At 41.2% G+C, this 24,625-nt stretch overlaps 1 long non-coding RNA gene across 7 annotated transcripts in view; it reads left to right on the forward strand.

Moving 5' to 3' along the window:
* The window catches only part of LOC108175703 (uncharacterized), a 29,277-nt gene extending 24,371 nt beyond the window's left edge, over positions 1 to 4,906 (forward strand). For 5 of the 7 annotated variants that reach the window (XR_011386256.2, XR_016229910.1, XR_011386255.2 and 2 more), the window contains one exon: positions 695 to 1,355. This is a non-coding gene — a long non-coding RNA (uncharacterized LOC108175703). Of the gene's footprint in view, positions 1 to 694 lie in introns of all 7 variants that reach the window. The other 2 variants (XR_016229914.1, XR_016229913.1) reach the window with 1 other exon arrangement.
* The last annotated feature ends 19,719 nt before the right edge of the window (positions 4,907 to 24,625 follow it).

Here is a 24,625-nt window from a genome sequence, read left to right on the forward strand (position 1 = left end):
AATTTCTGGCAGCAAAGGTCTCTCTTTAAGCAACACTTCCAACACAGCACCAACTAAATAATGTAACAGCATCTGGACTCTTTCTAAATCGAGTATGAAATTATGTATTTCTCCCATGACACAGATGATACCAAAAGGCAACACTTCCTAAAATAAAAAATGAAGGGTAAATTAAGCAGTGGCTAAGAAAGACTCTCTTACGCTTGCTTTCTTTTATTTTTTAAATAACTTTTGTTATTGAAGTTAAACACATATGGAAGAGTCAATAATCATAGATATATATTGGGCACAATTTAACACAAACCCTTGTAACCACTACTTAGATAAAAAATCAGAATGCAGTCATGTTCCCAAAAAACTTTCAAGCCCTCTTTAAACCTCTTTCCTCAGAAGTAATCATTTCCTAACTTTGCAATTTTTTATTTTAATGTATAGCACAGATCCATAAACCATATAAAACATCTGTATATAATAAAGAATTATTACAAAGTGAACACTTTTAACTCCCCTAGCTCAAGAAATAAAACTTGACCAGCCACAGTGTGGATTGATATGGGTCTCCTCCCAGTTCACATGGTGAAGCCCTCACCTCCAATGTGACTGTATTTGGTGACAGAACCTTTGAAGACATAATCCATGTTAAATGAGGTCATAAGGATGGGGCTCTGACCCAGTGTGACTGGTGTCCCTATAGGGAGAGGAAGAGATAACGGAGAACCTGATGCACAGAAGAAAGCCCACGTGAAGAGGCAGAAGGAGGCCAGCCGTCTGCAAGCCAAGGAGAGAGACCTCAGGAGAAATCAACTCTGCTCAGCCTTGGTCTTGGACCTCCTGTCTCCAGAGGCATGAGAAAATGAACATCTGTTATTGAAGCCGCCCAGCCTGTGGGGTTTTGCAATGGCTGCTCTGGCAGGCTGATCCAGCCTGTAGAAACCTACCGCACAGCCAACCCAAGCATAAGCCTTCACCTGCCCACTAGAAGTGACCTGTATTTAGGTTACATAAAAAGAAGTTCTCTGCTTTGTTTTATAGTTTTGCCACTCACTTGTGTATCCCTGAACAATCAAGTGCATTGCATTTGTATTACTTGAAGAAACCGGGTCTTTGTCCTGATGGTGTTACCACCAGAAAGTTATCTGGCCCCAAATTTCAAACCTGAATGTGATCAAGTCCATGGACTCAAATACTAATCTGTAGGAAACACATAGAACAGAGACATTTGTTCATTCCGCATGTAGGCAATCAGCAAATTCCATTACAGCTTCTGTAAGATGGGAGAAATGCTTGGCTCTTCTGTCTTTCAAATGAATGAATGAATCAATAAATAAGTATTTTTTCCAGTTTTAGAAAAACTAGGTTTAAAAAATAATGAGTTGATCCTCTGTTATCCTTCAAAGATAGCAAAATTGTTAAAAGCATCATTATGAATGCACATATTTAACAAATACTTCAGATTAGCATGCAGATAATTATCTTATATTCCAGAAACCATGCTGACATACTTAAGAATACAAACAATATTTTTCAGCCTTTCCTAAATTAGTGTATTCTTTTTACAGAGACATAAGCTTTCTTATTTAAAGTATATTTAATGTATTTTAGCCTTTTCTTATTTCTTATCAATGTTCACCCTGTCAAGCTTTGACTATTGGAAACTTCTTTGAGTTACTATTGAGTCCATTTTAAAATAAAATATATAATTATTTTCATTTTGTTTGAAAGGCAGAGAGACAGAGATTGATTGTCTATTCCCCAACTTCCAGCAACAGCTAGGGATGCAGTAGGCCAAAGTCAGGAGCTCAGAATCAATCCTGTCTCTCATGTGGGTGGTAGGAAGTCAAGTGCTTGAGCCATCACCTGCTTCCTGCTGGGGTATACATTAGCAGAAAGCTAGGAGCAGTGCCAGGAACTGAACCCAATGATTTCTTTTTTTCACTTTTTTTAAATGATTTTTCCCCAAAGAAAGCTTTTATTTAAGGAGTACAAAATTCATGCATTTTGTAAATACAATTTTAGGAACATAGTGATTCTTCTCACCATACCTGCCCTTCCACCCATACTCCCACCCCTCTTCCTCCTTTCTCTCTTATTCCCAGTCTCAGTTTTTTTTTTTAAAGATTTATTTTATTTATTTCAAAGACAGAGTTACAGAGAGAGGTAGAGACAGAGAGAGAGGTCTTCTATCCGCTAGTTCACTCCCCAGATGGCCGCAATGGCCGGAGCTATGCCAATCCGAAGCCAGCAGCTAGGAGCTTCTTCCAGTCTCCCACATAGGTGCAGGGGCCCAAGGACTTGTGGCATCTTCTACTGCTTTCCCAGGCTGGATTGGAAGAGGAGCAACCGGACTAGAACCGGCACCCATATGGGATGCCAACGCTTCAGTTTTTACTAAGATCTTTTTTTTTTTTTTTTTTTTTTTTTTTTTTTAATTTTGACAGGCAGAGTTAGACAGTGAGAAAGAGAGACAGAGAGAAAGGTCTTCCTTCCATTGGTTCATCCCCCAAATGGCTGCTACGGCCGAAGCTACGCCAATCCAAAGCCAGGAGCCAGGTGCTTCCTCTTGGTCTCCCATGCAGGTGCAGGGCCCAAGCACTTGGGCCATCCTCCACTGCACTCCTGGGCCACAGCAGAGAGCTGGACTGGAAGAGGAGCAACTGGGAATACAACCCGGCACCCATATGGGACGCCGGTGCCACAGGCGGAGGATTTACCAAGTGAGCCATGGCACTGGCCTCAACTAAGATCTTTTTTCAGTGAACTTTATGCACAGAAGATTAACTCTATACTAAAGTAAAGAGTTCAGCAAGTTGTATGAAAAAAACACCTTGAACCCACTCATTTTAATGTGGGATTCAGGTGTCCAGCTGGTGTCTTAACTCCTGCTCCGAATGCCTACCCTTCTTGAATCCTTTTGAAAAGCTTGTGAATCTATATGAGCTTTGATGTATTTCAGGATTTTATCTTTCATTTAGTAATGCCATAAGCTTGTTTCCTGTGGCTTTATAAATCCAGCAATATTTAGTTCTCCAGTGTTGTTATTCTTCAAGAGTCTAAATTTTCTTGATTGTTTTCATTTACATTTTATCTTAGAATCAACTTTTCAACTTCCTCCAAAGTTGGAATTGTATTAAACTGATAGATGAACTTCCGGAAGAAGAGGTATGTTTATGGTGTCAAGTCCTTCAATTTGTGAACAGGATAAAGCCACCATTTGTTTAGTTTTACTTAATTCCTTTTGATAATATTTTTTTTTCAAAGTAGTAATTTTACATGACGGTCTATAGGATTTAGCTACAGACATTTTTTTTTTTGACAGAGTTAAACAGTGAGAGAGAGAGACAGAGAGAAAGGTCCTCTCTCCGTTGGTTTATCCCCCAAATGGCTGCCATGGCCAGAGCTACGCCAATCCGAAGCCAGGAGCCAGGTGCTTCCTCCTGGTCTCCCATGTGGATGCAGGGGCCCAAGCACTTGAGTCATCCTTCACTGCCCTCCCAGGCCACAGCAGAGAGCTAGACTGGAAGAGGAGCAACTGGGACTAGAACCCGGCACCCATATGGGATTCTGGCATCGCAGGTGGAGGATCAACCAAGTGAGCCACGGTGCTGGCCCCCAGGCATCTTTTTTTTTTTTTTTACATTGTTATAAATTACATTTATACTCTTAAAGAACTTAGTTTTCTAAATGTTGGTTCTTGATATATAAAATTCAATAATTTTCATATATTGATTTTATATCCTATACCAGTGATTAGAAGATAAATTAATCAATGAATATGCTAATTTCACTTATTAACTGCAAAAGCCTATATTCAATCCTTGGGGGCATATTTTTTTTTAACTTTTATTTAGTAAATATAATTTCCAAAGTACAGTTTATGGATTACAATGGCTTTCCCCCCATTAACTTCCCTCCCACCCGCAACCCTCCCATCTCCTGCTCCCTCTCCCATTCCATTCACATCAAGATTCCTTCTCAATTATCTTTATATACAAAAGATCGATTTAGTATATATTAAGTAAAGATTTCATCAGTTTGCACCCACACAGAACATAAAGTGTAAAATACTGTTTGAGTACTAGTTATAGCATTAAATCTCAATGTACAGCACACTAAGGACAAAGATCCTACATGAGGAGTAAGTGCACAGTGACTCCTGTTGTTGACTTAACAAATTGACACTCTTGTTTATGGCATCAGTAATCACCCTAGGCTCTTGTCATGAGCTGCCAAGGCTATGGAAGCCCCCTGAGTTCACTGACTCTGATCATATTTAGACAAGGCCATGGTCAAAGTGGAAGTTCTCTCCTCCCTTCAGAGAAAGGTACCTCCTTCTTTGATGACCCATTTTTTCCACTGGGATCTCACTCGTGGAGATCTTTCATTTAGGTGTTTCCCCCCCCCTCCCCCAGAGTGTCTTGGCTTTCCATGCCTGAAATACTCTCATGGGCATTTCAGTCAGATCTGAATGCCTTAAGGGCTGATTCTGAGGCCAGAGTGCTAAAATGAGTACAGTCATGTCATTTGACAAAAATGAGACTTTGATATTTTTCACTTCTTATATTTTAAGACTATTTCTTTTTCTTGATGATAGTAGACAATGATGGGTCATTTTCTTATTTTGTTTCCAAACTCAAAGGAAAGCTCTAAATATTTCAGTATTAAAGAAAATATTTGCTGTTTTTGTTTGTTTTAAATACTCTTAATTCAGCTTATGGAAGTTACTTTACTTTCCTAGTTTGCTAAGAATATGTTTTTTAAAGAATTGTGACCTGACGGATACCCTATCCCCAATAGAATGCAAGTTTATATTATCAATCATCATATAATATCATTTTTTATTCTTTTAATATGTTAAATTTCATAGTTTTATTTTCAAATATTAAATAAATCATTCATTCCAAGAATAGACCCAGCTTGATTGTGATATGCTGTTCTTTTAATCCATCACCGGTTCTGGTTGGCTCATATTTTACTGTGGCTATTTACTTCTTTATGAGGGAGTTAATCTGTTGCTTGTTTATTGTAATATCATTATCAAGTTTTGGTATGAAGATTATGCTTGTTTATAGTTGGGAATTATGTGTCTTTTTCTGTTCTCTGAAAGAATTAGTATAAGGTTATTTTTATAAAAAAGACTAATTGAAGTTTTCTGACAAAACTATCTGGAATGAACGTTCTTTGTGGATTTTATAAATTATCAATTAATCAATTATTTATTTCAAAGAAAGAGCAAGAGCAAGAGAGAAAGAGAGATCTTCCATCTTTTGATTCATTCTGCAAATGCCCCCAATAGCTAGGGCTGGGCCAGTCTGAAGCCAGGAGCCCAGAACTCAATCTGGGTCTCCTATATGGGTGGCAGGAACCCAAACACTTGGGCCATAGCTTGCTGCTTCCCCCACTGTACTTGGGCAGGAAGCTGGAATTGGAAGCAGAACTGGGACTCAAACCCAGGCACTCTGATACTGGGTGCAAGCATCCCAAATAGCATCTTAACCACTGTACCAAATGCCTGCCCCTTTGTGGGTTTTTAACCTTGATTTTATGGTTGATATGGAATAATTCAGATTTTTCTGTTTCTTCTTGTGTCAGTTTTGATCTGTTCATTTCATCTAAAATTTAAAATTTTTTGGCATAAAGTTGTTCAAAATAGTTTCTTACATCCTTTTAAATAATAGCGTCTCCTTTAATTCCTGATTAGTAATTTATGCCTTAATTCTTTAAAAATTTTTAAAATTTTAATTAGATTTTAACAGATTCAATATGCTTTGTAGATACAATTCTTTTTTTTTTTTAAGATTTATTTTATTTATTTGAAAGACAGAGTTACAGAGAGAGATAGAGACAGAGAGAGAGAGATCTTCCATCCGATGGTTCATTCCCCAATTAGCTGCAATGGCCAGAGCTTCGCCAATCCGAAGCCAGGAGCCAGGAGCTTCTTCCAGGTCTCACACGCAGGTGCAGGAGCCCAAGGACTTGGGCCGTCTTCCACTGCTTTCCCAAGCCATAGCAGAGGGCTGGATCGAAAGAGGAACAACCGGGACTAGAACCAGTGCCCATATGGGATGCCAAAGCTTCAGGCCAGGGCTTTAACCGTCTGCGCCACAGCGCTGGCACCTGTGGATGTAATTCTAAGAATGTAATGATATTCCCTTTCTCCCTTCCCCTCTCTTCCTCCTACTTTCCGTCCTTTGTTTTTTTTTTTTTTTTTAGTTTTTTAGCTTTTGAGATAACATCTTCTAAATTTACATTACAGTAAAGAGGCTTAATACTCCACCAAATAAGAAGTTTAACAAGTAAAAAGCAAAAAGACCCTAGTTTAGTGGAAATATAGACAATGGCTATAAACAATGTCTTAATTCTTTTCTTAATAAATCTTACTAGGTGTTTATTAAATTGATTACTCTTTTCAAAGAACTAACTCTTGTCTTTATTGATTTTTCTCTTGAGTTGGTTTCTTTTCTAAGACCTCACACACGAAAGGTCTTCAGTGAGTTCATGGAAAATGTGCATTATCTATTAATCCCATTTCCATGAAACTTTTGAAGTTCTCTCATATATCTTATTGATTTTCTCTCTCTAGAGAACTCTGATTAAGTGGGTATATTGCTGAGGGTATGGATCTCTGTTCTCTGCTGTGTTCTATCGATCTAAGAGTATATCCCTTCTGCCATACCTTACAGTCTAGATTACCACATCTGTGGAAGTCTTTAAATTGGGTGAACAGATTCCTGTCACTTTCTTTTTCTTAGAAATGATTTCAGCTTCTAATTCTATTGTGTCACTATATAGATTTTAGGATAATCTTGTTATATCTGCATAAATAAAAGGATTTGAAAAGAATTGTGTTAAACCTATATATCAGAAAAGGATTAACATATTTGCTATGCGATGTTCCAGTGCTCAAGCACAGTATGTCTCTTCATTTATTTAGGGATTTTTGTATTTCCTTCATCAGCATTTTGTAGTTTTCAGAACACACATCTGGGATGTATTTTTTAGAGTTACACCTGAGCATTTTTTAGTGATTGCAGGTAGTATTGTATTTTTAATTTCAATGTCCATGTGTTCATTTTATATTATTGTGCTTTTTTTTTTTTTATCTTTTATTTAATGAATATAAATTTCCAAAGTACGACTCATGGGTTACAATGGCTTCCCCCCCCATACCGTCATCATTTTATATTATTGTGCTTTGACTTGTGTATTCCATGAGCTGATTGAACTCACTTGTTAGTTCTTGTATAATTTGTTTCAATTCTTTGAATTCTCTGCATAGACAAACATGTCTTCTGAAAATAGGGATCGTTTATTTACTTATTTATTTATTTTATGGTCTCATGCTTTTTATTTCCTCCTCTTGCCAATTGCAATGACCAGAACTTTAAGCATTATGTTGAGGAGGAATAGTGACAATGGACATCCCTTCCTTGTTCTCAGCCTTAGGGAGAAATCACTTTGTCTTTCAGCATCAAGGATTTTTATAGGTGCTTTTTCTTAAAAAGATTTATTTGTTTTTATTACAAAAGCAAAATTACACACATACAGAGGAGAGACATAGAGAGAAAGAACGGTGCTCGTATAGGAAGCAGCATTCATTGCAGGCAACAAACCTGTTGTGCCACAGCACCAGGTCCCTATAGGTGCTTTTTGAAAAATCAGTATGAGTAAGTTTCTAGTTCTATATTTTGGGGAGTCTTCTTTATTACAAATGTGTGTTGAATTTGTCAAATGTTTTTCCTACATTAATTGATGTGATCATATGATTTTTTAAAACCTGTTAATATGGTAGATTACATAGATTGGTTTTTTAAAAATTTATTTGCAAGGTAGAGTTACAGACTGAGAGGGAGAGGCAAAGAGAGAGAGAGAATCTTCCATCCACTGGTTCACTCCCCAGATGGCTGCAACAGCTGAAGCTACACTGATCTGAAGCCAGGAGTCAGGAGCTTCTGGTTCTCCCATGTGGATGCAGGGGCCCAAGCACTTGGGCCATCTTCTACTGCTTTCCCAGGCCATAGCAGAGAGCTGGATTGGAAGGGGAACAGCTGGGACAAGAACTGGCACCCTTGGGACTGGAGCTGTGGCATAGCTGGTAAAGTCGCCGTCTGTAGTGTCGGCATCTGATATGAGTGCTGATTTGAATCCTGGCTGCTCTGCTTGGGATTGGCACATCTCTCGCCGTTGAGGCCATCTGGGGAGTGAAGCAGCGGATTGAAGACCTCTCCTTCTCTCTCTGTGTAACTCTGACTTTCAAGTAAAAATAAATAAATCTTTTTTTTTTTTTTTTAAAGAACTGGCACCCATATGGGATGCCAGTACCATGGGCCAAGGCTTAGCCTACTATGCCACAGAGCCCCATAGATTGATTTTTTTAAAGATGTGTTTATTTATTTCAAAGGTATAGTTACAGAGAGGCAGAATGCCCATTATGCCACAATGCCAGGCCCAAATAGATTGATTTTTTTTAAATGTATGTATGTGTTTATTTATTGGACCTTCAGAGTCATACTCACATACAGAGGAAGAAAAAGAGGTAGAGAGAGATCTTCCATTTGCTGGTTCACTCCTCAAACAGTTGCAATGCCTGGGGCTGGGGCAGGCTGAAGCCAGGCCCAGAACACCATCTGGGTCTCCCACATGGATGGCAGGGGCCCAAGCATTTGGGCCATCTTCTTCTACCTTCCCAGGCACACTAGCAGGGAGCTGGATCAGAAGCGGGGCAGCTGGGTCTCAGATTGGTGATCCCATAGGGGATGCAAGCATCCCAGGCAGTAGCTTCACCAGCTACTGTACAATGTTGGCATTGACTTTTGAATACTGGGCTTGTTTTACATTCCCGAAATAGAGCTCACTTTGTCATGGTGTGTAATTCTTCTAATATATTGCTGAATTCCATTTTAAAAAGAATTTTGGTGTCTATATTCATGAAGGATATAGGTCTGCAGTTTATTTTGTGTGGTATGCTATTTTTGGTGGAGTAATGCTAGCTTTATAAGATGAATAGGTAAGCATTCCTCCCTCTTCTACTAGGTAAAAGAGATTTGTAGAAGTTTTCTTTTCAATTTTGTTAGAGTTCTCCTGTGAAACTACCCAAGACTGGAGATTTCATTTTTGGAAGTTTTAAAAATTACACACTTAGGTACCAAAGTTGTGGCACAGAGGGTTAAGCTACTGCTTTTGATGCCAGTATTCATACTGGAGTGCCAGTTTAAGTCCTGACTGCTCTGGAGACCTGGATGGAGCTTCTGGCCCTTGGCTTTGGCCTGGCCCAACCCTGGTTATTGTGGCCATGTGGGGAGTGAACCAGCAAATGGAAGAGATTTCTCTCTCTCTCTCTCTCTCTCACCTCTGTCTCCCCCACCATTGCGCTGCCTTTCAAATAATAAGTAAATAAGTCTCTTAAAAACTTACAAATTTAATTTCCTTAATTATTGCCAGCCTATTCATGTTATCTGATTCATATCGAATGAGTTGTGATACTTGTTCCTTTTAGGGCATTGGTCCATTTCTTTTAAGCCGTCAGATTTTTGTGTGTAAAAATACTTGTAGTCTGCTCTTATTTTCTTTTTGATATCTTCAAGTATTAAATATGTGTTCCAACTTTCAATCCTGATGTTGGCAATTTATGACTTTTATTTTGTTAGAAGTTTGTTAATTTTATTGATATTTTCTAAGAAATAGTTCTTTGTTTCACTTATTTTCATTTTCATTACGTTCATTATATGTTTTTATTACCTTTAAAGCTTTTTATTTGATGAAGGAGTATAGAGAAATGTATTGTTTATCTTCCAAGTGGTTGGGAATTTTTTTTTTTATCACTCTTACTGATTTCTAGTTAGATTCAATTGCAATTGGAAGACATGCACTATATTACCTCATTTCTTCTAAATTTTTGAGTTTTTTATGGCAAAGGATTTGAAATATCTTGGAATATGTTTTATGGTACTTGAAAAAAATTCTGCTGTTTTTGAATGAAGTATCCTACACATGTCAATTAGATCCTGTTGGTTGATGGTGTTGTTGAATTTTTCTATGTAATTGATTTTTTTTTAAAGATTTATTTATTTTACTTGGAAGTCAGAGTTACAAAAAGAGAGAATGAGAGGCAGAGAGAGAGAGAGAGATCCTCCATCCACTGGTTCACTCCCCAATTGGTCACAATGGCCAGAGCTGTGCCGATCCGAAGCTAGGAGCCAGAATCTTCCTCCAGGTCGGAGCCAGAATCTTCCTCCAGGTCCCCTACACAGGTACAGGGGCCCAAGGACCTGGGCCAGCTTCCACTGCCTTTCTAGGCCATAGCAGAGAGTTGGATCAGAAGTGGAGTAGCCAGGACTCAAACTGGTGCCCATATGGGATGCCAGCACGGCAGGTGGCAGCCTCACCAACTATGCCACAGCACTGGTCCTTTGATGGTTTTCTATCTAGTTTTTCAAACAATGTTGAGATAGATGTTGAAATATTAAACTCTATTATAGATTTATCTATTTCTCCTTTCAATTGTATCTATTTTTGTGTCATATATTTTACAGTTTTACTGTTTGGTGCATAAACAATTAGGATTGGTGTCTTATGAAAACTGACATTTTTATTATTATATAATTTTCCTCTCTGTTTCTAGTAACATTCTTTGCTCTGAAGTCTACTTTATATGATGTAGATATTGGCACTCCTGATTTCCTTTGATCAATGTTTGCATAATATATTTTTCTGTTCTTATTTTAATTATGCTTTTATTTTGAAGCTCTTTGTAGGTAGTACATTATTGGGTCATTTTTTAAACACAATTTGCCCATCTGCCTTTTAATTGGTAAAGACTTTTTACATTTAAGTCTTTTTTAAAATTTTTTTGACAGGGAGAGTGGACAGTGAGAGAGACAGAGAGAAAGGTCTTCCTTTGCCGTTGGTTCACCCGCGCATCGTGCTGATCCGATGGCAGGAGCCAGGTACTTCTCCTGGTCTCCCATGGGGTGCAGGGCCCAAGCACTTGGGCCATCCTCCACTGCACTCCTTGGCTACAGCAGAGAGCTGGCCTGGAAGAGGGGCAACCGGGACAGAATCCGGCGCCCCGACTGGGACTAGAACTCAGTGTGCCGGCGCCGCAAGGCGGAGGATTAGCCTAGTGAGCCCCAGCGCCGGCCCAGACTTTTTACATTAAATATAAGTTTTGAAGGGCTGGTGCTGTGGCACAGTAGGTTAATCCTCTACCTGTGGTGCTGGCATCCCAAATGGGTGCTGGTTCTAGTCCTAGCTGCTCCTTTTCTGATCCAGCTCTCTGTTATGGCCTTGGAAAGTGGTAGGAGATGGCCCAAGCCCTTGGGCCCCTGAACCCACGTGGAAGACCTGGAGGAAGTTTCTGGCTCCTGGCTTTGGATCAGGACAGCTCCAGCTGTTGCTGCCATTTGGGAAATGAACCAACAGACAAAAGACCTTTCTCTCTGTCACACCCTCCCACTGTCTGTAATTCTACCTTTCAAATAAATAAATAAAATCTTTGTTAGGACTTACATTTGTCATTAAATTTTTTAAAATATATATCTTGTGTCTCTGTTCTACTATCTGACTTCTTTGGGTTACTTGAATTTGTTTTAAAATTACTTTTAAATTTAATTATATTATTTTTGATATATCTCTTTGTTTAATTTTATTTTTCTTTAAAGATGTATTTATTTATTTGAAAGGCAGAGTTACAGAGAGGCAGAGGCAGAGAGAGAGGGAGAGAGAGAGAGAGAGAAAAAGAGAGAGAGAGAAAAAGAGGTCTTCCATCTGCTGTTCACTCCCCAAGTGGCCACAAGGGCTGGAGCTGTGCTCATCTGAAGATAGGAGATAGGTGCTTCTTCTAGGTCTCCCACGTGGTAACAGAGGTCCAAGGACTTGGGACATCTTCTGCTTTCCTAGGTCATAGCAGAGAGCTGGATTGGAAGTGGAGCAGCTGGGACTTGAACTGGTGCCCATATGGGATGCTGGCACTGCAGGTGGTGGCTTTCTCCACTATGCCACAGCACTGGTCCCTCTTTGTTTACTTTTATAGTGGTGACTCTGGGTGTTCCATTATATATACATAATTAATCACAGTCTATTGGTTAGGTCATTTTACCAGTTCAGGTCATAGGCAAAAGTTTTACTTCATTTATGTCTCTCTATCCTTCCCCCTTACTATATCATGATGCTACTTTTATAAAACCACATAAAATAATGTCATAACATTTGCTGGAATTAAGAAATATAATTTTTTTTTTTGACAGGCAGAGTGGACAGTGAGAGAGAGAGACAGAGAGAAAGGTCTTCCTTTTGCCATTGGTTCACCCTCTAATGGCTGCCGCGGCCGGCGCACCGCGCTGATCCGATGGCAGGAGCCAGGAGCTAGGTGCTTTTCCTGGTCTCCCATGGGGTGCAGGGCCCAAGCACCTGGGCCATCCTCCACTGCACTCCCTGGCCATAGCAGAGAGCTGGCCTGGAAGAGGGGCAACCGGGACAGAATCCGGCGCCCCGACCGGGACTAGAACCCGGTGTGCCGGCGCCGCTAGGCGGAGGATTAGCCTAGTGAGCCGCGGCGCCGGCCAAGAAATATAATTTTAAAAGCTCAAAAAGAGAAGGAAAGTCTATTGTATTAACTCACATTTTCTCTTACTATATTTTTTTCTTCCTTCCTAATTATATTAGTTTTCTATGGCTCCCATAATAAGACAATGCAGGCCGATGGAGTAAGAACTCTCTCCTTGACCTGCAAATGGTCACTCCTTACAGTCTTCTCTCTTCATGCATGAGGCAAGTGTCTTTCAGTGTGTACTCATTTCCCTCATTGTAAGGATGGCAGTTAGATTGGCTTGGGACCTGCCTAAATGGCCTCATTTTAGCTGAGTCATCTCTTTAAAGTCCCTATCTGCAAGTACAGTCACATCCTGAGGTAGTAGAGATTAGGACTTCCACATGAGTTTTGAGGTAACACAATTCTACCCATAACATTTGCCTCTGGGCCTCCAAATTCTTCTATTTTGTCATGTGTAGAACATATTACTCCCATCCCAATAGCCCAAAAGTCTTATAAAATATATTTTGCAAAGCTTATTTACTTGAGAGGTAGTTGTAAATATATACCCAATATCAAGTTTATGTCCCAAATATCTTACAAATATCATCTAAATCAAGATTGGGTTGATGAGGCTCAATATATGATTCCTCCTGAGATAAGATTCCTTTCCAGCTATAAAACTGTGAAATGAGAAAAGTTACCTGCTTTGAAAATACAATTGTGGGGCAGTCATGAGATAGACATTTCCATTCTAAGTGGAAGAAATCAGAAATTACACGGGTATTAATGGTCCCAAGAAAATCCCACATAGAGCAGAGGGAATTTTCTAAGATAATCCTTTCTGGCTGGAGGCTCTGCCCTCTGGGCCCCTGGCTGTGGGGAGCAACCCGGACTGGACTGTTACTGGAATTAAGACTTATTCTATGCATCTGCTCTCCCACAATATGGCGCTGGGAGAGGAGAAAACAGCTTCTACGCAGCTGCCTCTTGCCAACTTGAGTGATGACTTCCAGGAGCTGATCCTGCTCCTGATTGGAGGAGAGCAGCGTACTCGGCGTGTGGGCAGCCGAGTTGGGATTGGCGGAGGAGGACTATAAAGGAGGAGAGAGACAACACGCACCAGGAACATCTAAGAGGAACATCTAAGGGGAACACCTGTGCAGCCCCCGAGAGAGCCAGCCGGCGGTGTGCCGCTCCCCCGCGGAAGTGGGGAATGTGGCAGGGGGAACCTCCGTGGAAGGGTCGGTAGCCAACCCGGGAAGAACCAGCAGCAAACCCGGGAAGGGCCGAGCAGACAAAAGAACAGCGCAGGGTCCTGTGTCGTTCCTCCACGAAGAGGGGGAGCGACATAATGGTGCCGTGACTCGGATAGGAAACCTAGGCAGGATTTAGTGTCGTTCCTCCATGAAGAGGGGGAGCGACACCTGGCGGTTTGGCTGTATTGCCTCCTTGGCCTTAGGCACCAGTCCCGTTTCCTTGGCCCTGGGTGCTAGCCCTTCTCCCGAGGCCTTGGAGGCTGTGTTACTCCTGAGGTCCCGGGCAGCAGCCCCATACTTGAGGAGCAAGAGTGCAGCAGCTGCGCAGAGCTGGCTCTGCCCTCTGGAATGAAGGAGGAGATAGTCCTGTCTTTGAGATCATGCTCCCACTTTTGGAAAGATAACACACAGATGCTTCTATTATTCCCTCTGTGGAATCCCAGAATGTTGACAGCCTTGCTCATTTTATGCTGTCTCTGGCCCTGTTAGTCAAAGCTGCCAGTGCTTCTGTTGATGTCATCCCTGGCTGGTTTCTGCTTACAAGGTTGAGTACATCCATGAGTCACAACCATAACCTTTTTATCAAATGATTGTCCAGCCACACCCTAGCTGTTCTCTCCAGAACATAGTTTCTTAATTTTTTTGTGATATGCTTAGGTCAAGACTTTTCCAAGTCTTCTGCTGACTTTCTAGGCACCTTAGCAGGGAGCTAGATCAGAGGTGGGGTAGCCAGGACTTGAATTGGTGCGCTGAGAGAGGATGCAGGAGTCAGAAGTTGTAACTTAACCCTCTGTACCACAATGACAGCCTTTACATTGACTGATTTTTAAATATTAAACTAACTTTACATTCTTGGGATAAATCCCACTTAATGATAATAACATTTTTCTCATGGTTTTCAATTTGATCTGCTAAAATTTTGTTAGGAGATACTGGTTTATAGGGTTTTGTGTCTATATTTAAATAATGTCGTTGTTTGGTTTCGGTTAATGCTAGTCTTACAGTATGAGTTAGGATGCAGTCCCTCTACTTCTATTTTTGGAGAGTATTTTCATGGAATTAATGTTATTTCTTCTTTAAATGTTTGGTAGATTTTACTACAATGTCATCTGGACCTGAATTTTCTCCATGAGAATATTTTTTAATGTAAAATTCAATTTCTCTAATAGATATATGGTGACCTGAGTAATACATTTCTTCTTCAGTGAACTTTTTTGTCATTTGTGGTTTTCAGTACATTTTTCAACTTCATCTAAAATGTCAAACTTATTGGCTTATAGTTATTCATTATTTTGGTTTGTGGTACTTTTAATATATGTGTATACTCTACAATGATATCCGATATTAATAACCTGTGTCCTGGCCGGTGCCACGACTCACTTGGCTAATCCTCCACCTGCAGCGCCAGCACACCGGGTTATAGTCCTGGCTGGGGCGCCGGATTCTGTCCCGGTTGCTCTTCTTCCAGTCCAGCTCTCAGCTGTGGCCCGGGAGTACAGTGGAGGATGGCTCAAGTGCTTGGGCCCTGCACCTGCATGGGAGACCAGAAGGAAGCACCTGGCTCCTGCCTTCGGATTGGCACAGCGCACTGGCCATAGCAGCCATTTGAGGGGTGAACCAACGGAAGGAAGACCTTTCTCTCTATCTCTCTCTCTGTCTACCTCTGCCTGTCAAAATAAATAAATAAATAAATAACCTGTGTCCTGTCTCTTTTCTTCCTGATCAGCCTGGTTAGAGCTCAACAGACAGCATTACTGACATTTTAAACCAGTTAAATCTCTGTGGTACAGACCCCATGGTACACTGGGACATGTTTAACAGCATTCCTAGCCTCTGTCCATGACATACCAGCGACACTCTGAGTCGTGACCATCGGCAACATCTCCAAACATTGCCAAATGTCTCCAGGAGGGCAAAATGGCCTCCAGATGTGAAGCATTGGGTTAGAGGTCTGTTACCCTTGTTGGTCTTTGCAAAATATTCACATTTTGGGCTGGCACCATGGCTCACTTGGTTAATCCTCTGCCTGCAGCACTGGCATCCAATATGGGTGCCAGGTCTAGTCCCAGTTGCTCCTCTTCCAGTCCAGCTCTCTGCTGTGGCCCGGGAGGGCAGTGGAGGATGGCCCAAGTGCTTGGGTCCTACACCTGCATGGGAGACCAGGAGGAAGCACCTGGCTCCTGGCTTCAGATCAGCGCAGCGCCGGCCATGGCGGCCTTTTGGGGAGTGAACCAACAGAAGGAAGACCTTTCTCTCTGTCTCTTTCTCTCACTGTTTATAACTCTACCTGTCAAATAAAAAAAAATTCACATTTTATCTCATATAAAATTATTTTAAGAGATTTGTTTATTTGAAAGGCAGAATGAGAGAGTGAGGTAGGGACATGGACAGAGACATTTTCCATCAGTTGGTTTACTCCCTAAATGTCTGCCATATCCAGGCAAGCTTCAATAGCTGAAGCCAGGAGCCTTGAACTCCATCTGGATCGTCCATGTGGGTGGAAAGGGCCTAAGTACTTGTGCCATCTTCTGCTGTTCTCCAAGTGAATTAGTAGGAAACTGGATCAGAAGTGGAGCAGCTGGGACTCGAAGTGGCACTCTGAAATAGGATGCTGGTGTTGTAAGGGACAGCCTGCCATTTGACTTTATTGTTTGGATACTTTTTTGTCTTTTGCATCTCTGCTTAGCATGTTTGTTCTTTTATCTAACTCTGAACATGTGGGCCATAGTTACTGTTCTCATGTCCTTATCTGCTAAATTTGTGCCAGTTCTGTGTTGGTTTTGGTTGATTTATTTTCCACCTTGTTATAGTTCATATTTTTCCATTTCTTAACTGATGTAGTACATTTTGACTGGATACCAAATATGGTGAATTTTGTCTGGTTTCATGCTGTATAGATATACATTTTTATAAAAATCGTTGAGCTTTATCCTGGTATACAATTAATTTCCATGGAAGTAGTCTGATCCTTTTAGTTCTTGCATTTTAAATTTATGAGATAGGATCAGAAGTTTTTAACCTGGAGAATAAATTTCCACTATGGAAGCAAGACTCTCCTGAATGCTCTACCTAAAGCTCCATGAATTACCATATGACTGGGTGGTAGGGCAGGCACTTTTGCAGCCCTGTGTGAGCTATGCCTAGTTTCCTGTGTCCTTTCCCTGGCCTGGGGTCGTTTTCTCATCTATTTATGTGGGTCTGTATTCTGCTACCCAATCCTTTGCTGATTTCTAAATTTCTTTCTTTTTGTGTGCCTGCTCTGTCCTCTCAGGTACTCTGACCATGAACTCTGGCAACCTTTGTCTCCCTGGAATTAGCTCTGCCTCTTAAATTCTGGGAGCTCTCCATCCCTCATATGGGTTTCTCCACTCTCTGTTGCAGAGTGGAAGTTCTCACAAGGCCATAAACTTGTCAATCATATTGATTATCTTGCTGGCTTTCCATGTCTCAGGGGTCACTTTTCCCTGTTGCCTGATGTTCAGAGTGTTACAACCTTTGTTTCATAGAGTTTGCCCAAATGGAAGAGTTGTTTCAGGTGCTCTTTTATTCCACGTTGGTCAGAAGTGTAAGGTTATGTAAACACATTTGAAAAAATCTGAAAAATTGGGTATGTTTTTTAGAAAAATATAACTTGCCAAATCCAACTAATCAACTAGAAAATATGAAAAGACATATAGCCACTAAATAAGCTGAAGCAGATATCCCTGCATAAATTAACATCAGGATCAGCCAGATTTACAGGCAATAGCTATAAATTATTTAAGGAGTAGCTAATTTTAGTCTTATACAAAATGTTCTAGAGAACAAAAGATGAAGAAATTATCTCTACTTCATTTTATGGTACTAATACAACTTTGACAATAAAACCATTCAAGGACAATACGAGAAAAGAAACGTTTAGGCCAACCTTGCTATGAACACAGTTGTACAAAAATCTAAATGTAGCAGAGTGTGTTCTTTTTTTAAACTAAATCTACTAATGCCATTCTCCAACTTCAGATTTTTCACTGGTGTGCCATCATATTTAGAGTGAAATGTGAACCCCTTTCCTTGGCTCAGAGGGCCCCACATGATCTGTTCCCTTCTTGCCCCTTTGATGTCTCCTACCACCCTCCCCTCTGTTGCCACTTTTCAGTTATCCTGTTCTTCCTACACACCAGTTCTTTCACAACTCAGGGTTTTAATACTTGTTCTCTGGCCAGCGCCATGGCTCACTTGGTTAATCCTTTGCCTGCGGCGCCAGCACCCCGGGTTCTAGTCCCAGTTGGGGCACTGGTTCCGTCCCGGTTGCTCCTCTTCCAGTCCAGCTCTCTGCTGTGGCCTGGGAGTGCAGTGGAGGATGGCCCAGGTCCTTGGGCCCTGTACCCGTATGGGAGACCAGGAGAAGCACCTGGCTCCTGGCTTCAGATCATCACGGTATGCCAGCCGCACCGCGCTGGCTGCAGTGGCCATTGAGGGGGTGAACCAACGGAAAAGGAAGACCTTTCTCTCTGTCTCTCTCTCACTGTCCACTCTGTCAAAAAAAAAAAAAATACTTGTTCTCCCCATACCCATGCTACTCCACCACTCAGATCTTCATAAAGTGTGCACCTGCCATCATTTAGATTTAAACACAATTGTCAGCTCTTTGGGAATTCCTTACCCATCTGCCTTATCTCAAATAGCCTCTATTGCCCTTGTCCCTCTATCCTTCTAACTTGCTTTCTTTGCTTCATGATACCTGTAACTATGTGAGTATTTATTAACATGTGATTTCTATTATGATTTGTCTCCTTACTAGTATACAAACTCCATGAGGAAAGGGACTTGATCTTGTTCACCACTGTATTCTTAATATCTAGAGCTATTCTTGACTCATAATAAGGGTTTAATAAATATTGGTGGAATTAATGGATATTAAGTCTCCCAAATATCAGTTTTAAGGTTAAATATCCTAATTTCATTAAATATAAAATGCTTGGATCTCTTCTTTTTTTAAAAAAATGACTTATTGTTTGAAAGTCAGATTACATTGAGAAAGGGAGCATTAGAAAGAGATCTTCTATCTGTTGGCTCACTCCCCAAATGGCAACAACGGCCAGAACCTCATCAGGCTGAAGCCAGTAGCCAGGAGGTTCTTCCTGATCTCCCACATGGGTGCAGGGGCACAAGTACTTGGGCCGTCTTCTGCTGCTTTCCCACGTGCATTAGGATTGGAGCAGAGCAGCCGGGGTTCAAACCAGTGCTGAAATGGGATGCCAGCATTGTAGGTGGAGGCTTAACCTGCTGCACCAGAATATCAGACCAGGGCCTTTCCTCCTATTAGTAGAGAGAGCACAGATAGTTCATGGCATGAACTGTTTTTAGAGATATGTAAGATACATACATTTGATTTCCCTGATTCACTGTTCCTGTGAAACAAGGAATTTAATGACTGTATACACCGTACTTTGAATACTTGTGGAGAAACAAGGACTATGATAATACTCATCGGATATTTCTATTCCCATTGGACAAAATGATGAAAGAAAAAGATGAGCCCAGGGATAAGGTTTCTGGGCTTCACATCTGCATAAATGACCAGAGAGCTTCTAAGAGTATCTTGGGTCAGAGCCTTCTCTTCAGTAGCCACAGAGCTCAGATTGCCAAAAAAATCAAATACAAGCCCTCATCATTCAAATGGATGAATTACGTTGAAAGTTGAACTCTTGATTTTGCATGGTGTCTGCTGTTAAAGTGAGAGCACTGGTTGACAAAGAACAGGATTAACATGGCATGCGTTGGGGCTGGCACTGTGGCCTAGCGGGTAAAGCCATCGCCTGCAGTGCCGTCATCCCATATGGGTGCCAGTTCAAGTCCTGGCTCCTCCTCTTCCAATCCAGCTCTCTGCTATGGTCTGGGAAAGCAGCAGAAGATGGCACAAGTCCCTGGGCCCCTGAATCCATGTGGGAGACCTGGAAGAAGCTGTTGGCTCCTGGCTTCAGATTGGCGCAGCTCTGGCAGTTGTGGCCATCTGGGGAGTGAACCAGCAGATGGAAGACCTCTCTCTCTCTCTCTCTCTCTCTCTCTCTCTCCTCTCTCTGCCTCTGCCTCTCTGTAACTCTGCCTTTCAAATAAATAAGTAAATCTTAAAAAATAAAAAAAAGAGGGGACGGGAACATGAAGGAGGAACTTGATGAGGCTAAGGCCACTGAACTTCTCAATGTGGAAGAGATCTCTTTGCCTGTAGAAATGGCCCCCTAGTCCTCAAAACGGTCTCCCCATCCCTAAGGTAGCAAAAATAATCTCCATATCCCACAGAGCAATGGCATCCCCCTTAACTTCCCCACCCACATTGGCATCAGCTTTTTTTCACCTCTGTCTTAGGGCATTAGTCCTTCATGACCCGAGGAAAAGGTAATGGCTTCCCCAGAGACAGTTGCCGGGCAAATCAATGCTGATTCCCTTCAGGACTCACTACTTAATAAAAACGGAAGGCTTGATCATGGGCCACTAAGTTAGCATGTGATCGGAGCCACTCCTCATGAACTGGGTGTTATCTGACCCACCAAGCCGTAAAGCTGGGCGAGCACAGCAGCACTCCACCATCAAATGGAAGAGGTATGAATGTGCTACATCAAGAGATAGCCCAAATATCCATGTTTTCCACTCCTGCTTCATTGTCTTCTCACTCTTGGATGGCACCTATGACCCTGTGGGGAGTTCCTCACATCATTTGACAGGGGAAGAGAAGACAAGGGCTGGGACTGGCATTGTGATGTAGTGAGTTAAGCCATTGCTGCAACGCCAGAATCCTATATCGGATTGCTGTTTTGAGCCCCAGCTGTTCCCTCTCTGATCCAGCTCCCTGCTAATATGCCTGGGAAGGCAGTGGAAGGTGGCTCAATTGCTTTGGCCCCTGTCACCTATGGGGAGATGGAGTTCCTGGATTCTGGCCTCTGTCTGGTCCAGACATGGCTATTGTGGCCATTTGGGGAGTGGACCAGTGAATGAAAGATATCTCTCTCTCTCCCTTCTCTGTCACTCTGTCTTTCCAATCAACCAATCAATCTTTAAAAAGAAAAGAGAGAGAGAAGATGACCAGGGCTGCTTTATAGATGGTTTGCCCAAAAGTAGGCAACTGCTGCACTATTGCCCCTTTCTGGAACATCCCAGGAGGACAATGGTGAAGACAAATGTCAATGGGAAAAACTCTGAGCTGTGTACCTGGTTGTACACTTAATTTGGAATTGGCCAAACATGTGACTGTATACACATTCATGAGTTGCAGGCAATGATTTGGTCAGGGCCTTGGAAAGAACAGGATTGGAAAACCGGTGACAAAGAAATCTGGACAAATGTATGTGAAACAATCCCCTCTGAGAAGGCAAAGGATGTAAAAATATTTGTGTCCCATGTGAGTGCCCACCAAAGAGTGACCTCCACAGAGGAGGACTTAATAATCAGGTGGGTAGGATGACCATTCTCAGGGATACTGGATAACTTCTTTCTCCAGGCACTCCTGACATCATTCACTTTGAACAGTGACACTAGGAGTAGCCATCCAATCTTATTATATTTATTACTTTCCAAAAAACGTTTGAAGGTATTATATACACAGTCACCAGATTGTTGCTTTTTCTAAGGGCTTGTTGAGGAATATCCAATGGTGAGATTTTGTGTACTTCTGTTGCCAGATGACGCCATGGACTATCCACTCATCAATGTTGTCTTTACCAATGGAAATGGAGTCCCAAGTTTCTTTACATACACTCAGCTTAGACAGCCACTTTTAGAAACCCAAGAACCAATTCAGAGAACTCATACCTAAAATTATGCTTCTCTAGAGTGACTCTTGGTAACAAAATACAGATTAGTCAGGGTTCTTCAGAGAAACAGACCCATCATACGTCATTTATATCAAGTGATTAGGAAGGCAGACAACTCCCCAGATCTGCAGTTGGCAGGATGGAGACCCAGGAGAGCCAATGGTATAGTTCTAGTCTGGAAGCTGACAGTTGCCAGACTCAGGAAGAGCCAGTGTTTCAGTCTGAGTCCAACGTCAGGCAGGGAAAATCTGATGTGGTTGATCAAAGGCAATCAGGCAGGGGGAGATTCCCTTATTCAGCCTTTTGCAGTTCTAATTAGGCCTTTAACTGACTGGATGTTGCTCATCCAAATTAGAGAGCTGTAATCCAGGGATTCAAATGTTAATTTCAGCCAGAAACATCCTCACAGACACTCCTAGAATAATGTTTTCCCATATGTATATATGGCCATAAATATGTATATTCTGAATGTGTATATGGTTTAGTTAATGTAAGCATTACCTGAACTACTTTTATACTTGTTTTGACAAAAAAGAGCTTCCAATATGAGGCAGATTCACACGGTCAAATGTTTGGGGATATAGAGAAGTACTGAATACAGTGAAGTCTAGCACTCCAGAGTTAACCTCTCACTTAACTGTTCTGTATATGGTAATCTGATTCATCACAGAATGTAGATTTCTAAACAACCTAAATCTCACTTTAAACATATTTGCACACAGTAACTTTTCTCTAATATAGATTTTGGCAACAGTGATGTTCACATGAAGAGGTATAAGAAAGAAATGGTAGCCAACAGGGGTGCTGGGTGCAAGCCCCACTATCTATATGTTGAAGTTAGATTATAATTTAGGTCAGTGGTGGTCATGTGAAAAACTTTGGTGGACCTGTATTATAGAGAGCAGTCTCTCCATTTATATATGAGAAATTACATTGTGTGATTTCATCTAAGGGTATTCAATGACAGAGGTAAGGCTATAGCTTAGCAGGCTGGACAAACATTCAATTGCAGTTCCTACATTTTTGTGGCTCTGCTTTAATGAATTTGACCTAAAAATCTTGGCTTAGTAAATAATCCCTACAGAGACCATTTCATGATGCCAATTAAAAAAATTTTCCTGGTCACTGTTTCGTTCTCTTTCCTATCTTAATGAAACTTTCTACATCAATTGCCTTGAAGGAATTCATTCAAGTTGTGAGCTCCAGGTGTTACCTAGCTGTCAAGACTTACTAGCTGCAGGCACTCAGAGAGCATATGCAGCTCTCCCTCTGCTGAGAAACTGCTAGAATCAATGTCTATATTCAAAGTTTTGTTAACATTCTTTCATTACAGCAAATCGTGAAAATATAAAGAAGATAATAAAAATTACTTGTAGTCTCCCAGATATCATTGCTAAACTGTTCTGTTCTCTTTGTCTGTTCTTAATATAAATTGACAAAATGAGTCTACAGACACATTTACACACACATGCAAAAACACAAGCAAGAATATATATACTACACTGTACAAGGGGTCTTTAAAAAGGTTATGGAAATAGTTTTATAAAAAAATGTGGATTTTGAAAATTTTTGCACCAAAAAATTTCTTTAATTCTATTTTCCATAAACTTTTGAAGTAATTTAATATGAATTATTGAATAACAAACTCCATGCTAGAATGTAAGTCTCCTGGGGACACAGACATTTCTTTTATTCACTACTATTCTCTGTATTCTAGGATAATGTCTCACATCTAATAGATAGATGCCCAATAGTGGTTGGTGAATGAGCAAATTAATGAATTAAATTTTTTAAAATTTATCTATTTGAAAGTAAGCATTAGAGAGGAGAGAAAAAGAAAGCAGTCTTCCATCTACTGGTTCACTCCCAAGATGGCTACAATAGCCAGGGCTAGGCTGGGCTGAAGCCAGGAGCCAGGAGCTTCTTCCATGTGGGTACAAAGGCCTAAGCACTTGGGCCATTCTCTGCTGATTTCCCAGGAAATGGAGCAGCTGGGAATTGAACAGTGCCCATATAGGATGCTGGCATCACAGGTGAAGATCTAACCCACTATGACATAGTGCCAGTCCCTGGAATTAAAAATTTTAAACATTTACTATAATGTTATCTTTTCCCCCACATTTTTGTTTTTACAGCATCTCTCTCTTTTTTTTTTTATTTTTTTATTTTTATGTTTTGACAGGCAGAGGAAGTGAAGAGGAGTGACCAGGACAGAATCCGGCGCCCCAACCGGGACTAGAACCTGGGGTGCTGCCGCTGCAGGCGGAGGATTAGCCAAGTGAGCCACGGTGCCAACCTTTATAGCATCTCTTAAAAGACTTTAAGGTACAATTAAGGTATAGAAAGTTATACATATATCAGATGTACATCTCAGTACTTTTTTTTTTTTTTGACAGCAGAGTTAGTGAGAGAGAGAGAGACAGAGAGAAAGGTCTTCCTTTCGTTGGTTCACCCCTCAAATGGCTGCTACGGCCGGCATGCTGCGCTGATCCAAAGCCAGGAGCCAGGTGCCTCCTCCTGGTCTCCCATGCAGGTGCAGGGCCCAAGCACTTGGGCCATCCTCCACTGCCCTCCCGGGCCACAGCAGAGAGCTAGACTGGAAGAGGAGCAACCGGGACTAGAATCGGCACCCAACCGGGACTAGAACCCAGAGTGCTGGTGCCGCAGGCGGAGGATTAGCCTAGTGAGCTGCGGCGCCAGCCAATGTATATGTATTTCTAATAAAATCACCTTAATCACCCCACATATTCTTTTGGGCCCATTCTCATACCCAAAAGGGATCTCTATTCTGACTTTTATCACCATAGATTAGTTTTATCAGTTCTTGGGCTTTGTACAAAAGGAATCCTCTTTACAAGAAGTCCTCCATGGATTTGCCTTTCTTCACAGAACATATTTTTTACAAAGATTCACCCATGTCCCATTAGTTGCATGTTTCATTAGTTCATTGTTTGTTGTTGCTGTGTAGCATGCGACTGCATAAATATATCACAAATTATCTATTTTTCTGTTGGTAGATGCTTGAGCTGTTTCCATTTTGTAAATGTAAGTAC

This window comes from Oryctolagus cuniculus, chromosome 2 (assembly GCF_051225735.1).
Source record: "Oryctolagus cuniculus isolate XC-2025 breed Fujian yellow rabbit chromosome 2, ASM5122573v1, whole genome shotgun sequence".
NCBI lineage: Eukaryota > Metazoa > Chordata > Mammalia > Lagomorpha > Leporidae > Oryctolagus > Oryctolagus cuniculus.